Consider the following 7,747-nt stretch of genomic DNA (forward strand, 5'->3'; position numbering starts at 1 on the left):
ATGTTTTTTGAAGAACTTCATTAAATTAAAAACAATCCAGTCTTTTTTTGCGGGGGGGGGGGGCGGAGGGGGGAGGGCAGTGCCGCACGGCTTGCGGGATCTTAATTCCCTGACCAGGGATGGAACCTGGGGCCCTGGAAGTGAAAGCACCGAGTCCTAACCAGTGGACTTCCAGGGAATGCCCCAAAACAATCCAGTCTTTTTTTTTTTAATTTATTTTAATTTATTTATTTTTGGCTGCATTGGGTCTTCGTTGCTGTGTGGGGGCTTTCTCTAGTTATGGCAAGTGGGGGTTGCTCAGCAGTTGTGGCTCACGGGCTCTAGAGCACAGGCTCAGTAGTTGTGGCTCACGGGCTTAGCTGCTCCGCGGCATGTGGGATCTTCCCGGATCAGGGCTCAAACCCATGTCCCCTGCATTGGCAGGCGGATTCTTAACCACTGCGCCATCAGGGAAGTCCCAACAATCCACTCCTAATCTATTATTTTAAATCACCATTTACTTTATTATTTTTAGAAGAAAAACACTACTTGTAGAGATATTAGAAAAGTAGAATATCGAAAAGAAGAAAGTAAGACTCGAAATCCTAGCAACCAATAGTAACCTCTATCAACAATGTGGTATGGGGCTTCCCTGGCGGCACAGTGGTTAAGAATCCTCCTGCCAATGCAGGGTACACAGGTTCGAGCCCTGGTCCGGGAAGATCCCACATGACACGGAGCAACTAAGCCCATGTGCCACAACTACTGAGCCTGCCCTCTAGAGGCCGCGAGCCACAACTACTGAGCCCACGTGCCACAACTACTGAAGCCTGCGTGCCACAACTACTGAAGACTGTGTGCCTAGAGCCCGTGCTCCGCAACAAGAGAAGCCACCACAATAAGAAGCCCGCATACCCCAACGAAGAGTACCCCCTGCTCGCCGCAACTAGAGAAAGCCTGTGCAGAGCAAAAAAGACCCAACACAGCCAAAAATAAATTAATTAATTAAAAAATTTTTTCATATTAGTTAACTATCCAATAGTATACTTGATTCTGTGTATTTCGATTTAACATTTTTTTCATACCGTCATTCAAAATGGATTTGTGGGCAGTATTCTTAAAAGTAATAATAAAAATGTAAAAAAAATCTGTAATCTAGGAATTATGTCATGTATAGAAGTAAGTGGTCCTATGCTTTTGAGAACAGTAGATAATGTATTTGCATAGCACAACGACTGGAAAAACATAAGCTAAAATGTTAACGTTATCTCAGGACAATGTGCTCTCAAGTGCTTTAGTTTTTTTCTTTTTGTTCATTTAAAACAGTTTTCTTGGGACTTCCCTGGCAGTCCAGTGGTTAAGACTCCGCCCTGTCAGTGCAGGGATCGTGGGCTCAGTCTCTGGTCGGAGAACTAAGATCCCACATGCCACACAGCGCAGCCAAAAGATTAAAAAAAAACCCAAAAAACAGTTTTCATATAATGACTATTATTAACTTATATAATTATAAAAGGATATTTAAAAAAAAACCTACCAGCTGGAGATATGTTTCTTTACTTTTTAGGCTTTATTTTCTTTATGTGTAATATGGAAATTCTAATAATTTCTACTCCACAGAGCGGTCATGAGGATTCGTCAAAGTAATGCAGGTAAAGCACTTTAAAGAATCCCCGGCACATGGTACGTACACAGTACCTGTTGGCCGCAATCATCTCTGCTGTCGTTAATTAAAACTTCAGCTTCTACTCTTGCCTTCTCACGGAGTAGGAGAGAGGCCTTTCAAGTCAGTTCACTTAAGACATTGCCCTGCTTAAAACCTCCCAGTGTTGCCCATGTACTTAGGATCAGATCTAAACAGTTTACCCTGGTTGCAAGGCCCTGTAGGATGTGGTACCTGACCAGCTCTGCAAGCAACTCTCACATTACCCTCCTTCCTTCTCAGTTGCTACACTCCAGCCACACTGACCTTTTAGTTCTTGGGATAAAATCAAGTTCTGTCCTACCTCAGGGCCTTTGCACTCCCTGTTCCCTTTACCTGGAATTCTCTTCCCTATAGCTTCTCATAGCTGGGTTTTGGTGTTAGTGTAAAAGCCCCTCCTCAGGGAGGCCTTCCTGGCCACCCAATCAAAAGGAGTTACCTGGGCACACCTCTCCGGTTTAATTCTTCCTCTGTTTCATTTTCATCATAGCATTTGCAACCACATGTTGTTGTTTATTTGTATTATTCTCTTATGTAGTGTCAGTCACCCCACAGACCTTGTTTGTTCAGTCAGAATTTCTGCTGGAACACCTAGAACAGTGACCAGCTGGTTGTAACACTCAGTAAATAGTTGCTAGATGATTTAATTAATTAAGTAGATTATCTTTGTCAAGTGAATGAACAGTTCAATCACTTCCCACCACCTTCTCCTCAGAGGGCTGGTGTTTTCCTAAAGAGGAAGAAGGCAGTCATATCACTTTATTTCTAAGCCTCTCTGCCAGTTAGAAAACGGATGATACAAACATCAAAACCGTTTATTTCTTAGGATCTCCCACATGTGGCCAGATTCATAGCTTTCCAACCCAGATTGAGACATTTTAAAAAAAAGGGCTGACTAGGTTTCAAAAGAGAACCCTTGGAGGCTTTCACTCAGATACATGAGGCTGGACAGGCAGTCCCCACTCTACAAAGAGGTGGTATTCACCACGTTTCTCTGTGTATGTTGTTTGTTTCCAACACAGAATGCATTTTGTACTGGAAACAATGTTCCCAGACTAGCCCACAAAAGCCTATTTAACCTACCATGCTCAGTAGGAAAAAAAAAAACACCTTGGAAATCTAGGAAACAAAACAGGGAAAATGGGGCTTCCCTGGTGGCGCAGTGGTTGCGAGTCCGCCTGCCGATGCAGGGGACACGGGTTCGTGCCCCGGTCCGGGAGGATCCCACGTGCCGCGGAGCGGCTGGGCCCGTGAGCCATGGCCGCTGAGCCTGCACGTCCGGAGCCTGTGCCCCGCAAGGGGAGAGGCCACAGCAGTGAGAGGCCCGCATACCGCAAAAAAAAAAAAAAAAAAAAAACAAAACAAAACAGGGAAAATGAGTAAGAAATACAATTGAAATACTAGTGCTTGAGGAAAAGCACTTCCAACAAAGGAGGATGAAGGGTGTGGAGGATTCAGAGAGCAGGGAGATACCCAGCTGTCATGGCCATGCCTCACTCCTGCATCTAATGGAACGAGGTCGTTGACAAAAGCCACATCTCCTAGGCGCGGGCATGTCTGAGCCTGTCTGAGGGAGCATTCCTGCAGATCTGTGTGCCAACAGAGGGCAGGCAGGGCTGACAGCAACTCTTCACACGCTTAATTCTAGAGGCTAGAATCAACATGTGAGAATTCTTCCATAAGATCAAGCTCCAAGTATGTCATACTGGTGACCCATGAGCTTTCTCAGGAAATTTCTGCTTGAGTTATCTACGTATAAACATGACAACACAGCTTAAAAAAGAATAGGTTCAGTTTTGGTTTCATCCTTGAAAATCATCATTTCATCCTTGAAAGTACCACAAGGTAATTTCAGTCATGTTTTCCCTGTATCTGATCTTTGTGTTGCCACTTTGAGGCCAAAGCTTTTATTGCCTAAAAGTTAAGCTTCAGAAAGCAGGGGAGCTCCTTTGATGGGAGCTTCTAAAATTTCTTGTATTATATTTCCTAAGAAAGTGTTCCGTTTGGGAAAGACCCATTATCCTGAAACAACTCCAATCAACCCTAATTCTGGAAGTTTGTACAGAGCATCTCTAAGATAAAAACTTCACTCTCTGAAGTGGCTCAGTTTCATCAACTGTAAAATAAAAACAGTCACACTTCTTATATCACTGTTTTTGTCACCTCTATTATAAATATGTAGACTCAATCATTGATTAGCTTATATTAATAGAAGCAGGGTCTTATCCCTGCTTATTTGATTTGAATCTCAGATGACTTAACTTAAAACCATTTTACATTTTACTTAACATACTTTGGTATTTACCTAATCGTAGGTATCTGGCCTGCAATTTTACTTTAAACAAAATAATGACACTAGGCCATAAATATTGGCATCAGTAGTTGAGGAATTGCTTAGGTTTACTTTTCTAGGTTTCGTTCTTCCACGGAGGCTACTCTAGGGTCAGCAGCAGTAAGGCTTTGGGGTTAGATAGCCCGAGATCAAGTTCAAGTCCCATTCCTTTTTAGAGCTGTCTAATCTTCAGCAAATTTCTTAATCTTACTTGGTCACACCCGCCTTTTTAAAAAAAATGGAGATGACAATAAAATAAAAGTAGGGATGATAAACCCATTTCATGGTTATCGAGAGGGTTAAATGAGACCATGCATGTAAAACCAAGCAATAGATGGTGGCTATTATTGTTGTTGTTATTATTCTAAAGTCTAGGTTGGTCATTGTATTCGTTTCCTAGTGTTTCTGTAACAAAGTACCGTAAACTGAGTGGCTTAAAAGAACAGAAATGCATTGTCTCACAATTCTAGAGGCTAAGTCCAAAATCAGGGTGTCAGCAGGGCCCACGCTCCCTCTGAAACCAGTAGGGGAATCGTTTGTCTTTTCCCAGCTTCTCGTGTTTGCCAGCAATCCTTGGCTTATAGGTGTATCACTCTAGGCACATGGCATTTTCTCCGTGTGTGTCTTTACATGGTCTTCCCGGAGTGCATGTCTATCTCTGTGTATTATTCTCCTCCTTTTATAAGGACCCAGCCACACTGGATTACGGCCCACACTCATGACCTCATTTTAACTTGACTTCTGCAAAGATCCTGTTTCCATGATGTCACATTCTAAGGTCCTGGAATTCAGACTTCAGCATATCTTTCTTTTTTTTTTTTTTGGTGGGGCGGGGGGTTGGAGACACAATTCAACTCATAACAATAATAGAAGTTTAAAAAAAAAAGCCTCCAGGGACTTCCGTGGTGGCCCAGCGGTTAAGACTCCGTGCTCCCAATGCAGGGGGCCTGGGTTCGATTCCTGGTCAGGGAACTAGATCCCGTATGCCACAAATAAGACCCTGCGCAGCCAAATACGTTAAAAAAAAAAAAAAACTCTCCAAAGTAAGAACTAGCATCTCACATTTTGCTGTCTAAAATCTCTTCCCCACCAGATGTTATTATCACTGAAATTTTTCTCATCAAGGATATTTAGGTACAGAACATAAACTCTTAAGTTGGCTGTGTTTGTCAATAAACTTGAAAGCAAGGAATTTGCTTTGTTTAAAGGAGTCACTCCTTCCATCAGGATTCTGTCAAGTACATGTAACCAGTGCCCTATTCACTCCCTTCCATCCAGACAGGCAAGAGCCAAACCCCATTCTCTTCTGAGGGGCAGCCAAGCCCCTCCCTGGGTCTTGATTTCAAATGGTCATTCAAATCCATCCTCTTGGTCTCCGTTCTGCAACAGAAACCAGTGTCCCTGTTTTATGTGACATTTGGGATGTACTTGGCAATACCAGCTATGTGGCAATGCTATCAAGTTGCCCTTAGTGGGGTAAGGGAAACTATCATAAGTTCTTAGAGTTGGAAGGTATCTTAGATATCATCTCATTCAGTGGTTCCCAAATCTGGCCGTGGGTAGGGATCACTCAGGGAAGTTTTAAAATATAGCAATTCCTAGGCTTCATCTGAGAGATATTCAATCAGAGTGGCAGGGGAGAGCTGGACCTTAAAAACACTCTCCAAAAAAACAAAAACAAACAAACATAAAGGTCTCCAGATGAGGCCCAGAGAGGCTGACTGACTCCTCATGCTTGCTCAGTGTTTAGTCGTTGACTGACTCCTAGTTAAGGGCTGGTTCCATGCTCCAACTTTCTTCTCCGATGGTGCCAGGGCTTTAACCCTGGTGAGGTTTGCAAGGTAAGCACAAAGGCTCTCACTGCTGCTTGTTCCAGAGAGCCTTTCCAGGGCACAGCAGGTGTTGGAGGCGTTTGTGATTTATTCGTCGTGTAGCTTTGCAGCGGGTTGTGCAGGCTGATATGTCTCCTTCTAAGGGTTCTGTCTTTTATGTTCTTTGTTCTGACATAATTTTTTACATCACTGAGCCATGCTTCCACGTCTTAAAATATGAATGTAGTGTTTTTTTGTTTTTTTTAAAGGAGCACTAAAAGTATAGTTATAAAGAGCTGTCAACACCTTTCCATCAGAAACCACCCATGAGAGGTAGAGAGGGTGAAGAGAGCGGGGGCAGGGCAGAAAGAAAAAGTGCAGGAAATCAAGTTCCCATAGAGGTGAGAATTTGGGATGTAGAAGAGAAGGCGAGGAGCAAGATCCAGCTCCTCACGTTAGGACACTGTCTGGCTCTCGGTGCGGCTTGGAATGAGTCAGCAGTCTTAGAGTTAAGCTGAATGTAGAGGAAAGTTAGGAACCTGGGTGTTGGAGTCAAGCAGACCTGGGTTCACATGCAAGCTGTCTCACCAATTAGCCACATACTAATGTCTCTGAGCCTCAGTTTTCTCATCTGTAACATGGGGGTAGTAGCACCTCATAGGATGGGGGTGAGACTTGGGGTGTCTGATACCTGGTAGACAGTATACAAATGGCGGTGCTATGATCATGGAAGAGTTATGTTTGGGGGACTTGTGGGGACCTTCTTCTGTCTTGCTTGAGGCCTTCTGCATATATCCGTCCAAGAGAGAACATACCACTTTAGCAAATCATGTGGTATGGATTGAACATGGCCCTGCTTTGTTATCAGAGGGAGGAGGCCCTGTCTCTGGCCATCTGTTCCCCTTCCCGGTCTCTTGTTGCTGGATCTGAACTAGCAAGCTTTTACTTTGCAAAAATGTGTCAATGCAGGAGAAGCAAGTTATGTTGGGAGGGGAGATCGAGGGGGAGGCCTCGAGTAGAAAAGTGTAGTTGGCGTTGGAGAGGACCTGAGGTGAGGACAGAGAGGGTAAGCCCCAGACACTAGGGTGTTGGGCAGACATGAGGTTGAGGACGCAACATCTACAAAGAAATTAAGACAACAAGTAGGAGCAGAGAAAGCGGGGACGACAAAGACAGGACAGGCTTCTGAACCTTAGAACTCCACCCAGGCCTACCTTGCTGGGTGGACTTCATCTTAAGCTTTGAATTCCTTTCTGGATGATGACTGGTCCACCTGAGAAGCATGTTCCTCCCCAAGTCCCAAGTTTTTCATCTCTAAGATGGACAAAACCCAAGGGCTCCCTCATACATTGATTAGAACAAGTGAGGCAAGATCAGAACAGCTATAAAATTCTTGACTGTATTCCTTGAGGGATACATTAAGAGACCCTCCTACACTGTTGGTGGGAATGTAAATTAGTGCAGCCACTATGGAAAACAGTGTGGAGGTTCCTTAAAAAACTAAAAATAGGGTTTCCCTGGTGGCACAGTGGTTCAGAATCCACCTGCCAATGCAGGGGACACGGGTTTGATCCCTGGTCCGGGAAGATCCCACATGCCATGGAGAAACAAAGCCCATGTGCCACAACTACTGAGCCTGTGTTCTAGAGCCCACGAGCCACAGCTACTGAAGCCCGTGTGTCACAACGACCGAAGCCCGCGCGTCTAGAGCCCGTGCTCCGCAACAAGAGAAGCTACTGCAATGAGAAGCCCACGCACTGCAAAGAAGAGTAGCCCCCCGCTCGCTGCAACTAGAGAAAACCTTCACACAGCAATGAAGACCCAACGTAGCCAAAAATAAATAAAATAAATAAATTTATTTAAAAAAATAACTAAAAATAGAATTGCCATATGATCCAGCAATCCCACTCTTGGGCATATATCCAG

General features: G+C 44.1%; 1 pseudogene; it reads right to left on the reverse strand.

Annotated features, from left to right (window-relative positions):
• Window positions 1–2,364: 2,364 nt before the first annotated feature.
• LOC102988287 (transmembrane 9 superfamily member 1-like) overlaps window positions 2,365–7,747 on the reverse strand; it is an 11,635-nt pseudogene continuing 6,252 nt past the window's right edge.

The sequence above is a fragment of the Physeter macrocephalus genome, chromosome 7 (genome assembly GCF_002837175.3).
Source record: "Physeter macrocephalus isolate SW-GA chromosome 7, ASM283717v5, whole genome shotgun sequence".
Taxonomy (NCBI): Eukaryota; Metazoa; Chordata; class Mammalia; order Artiodactyla; family Physeteridae; genus Physeter; species Physeter macrocephalus.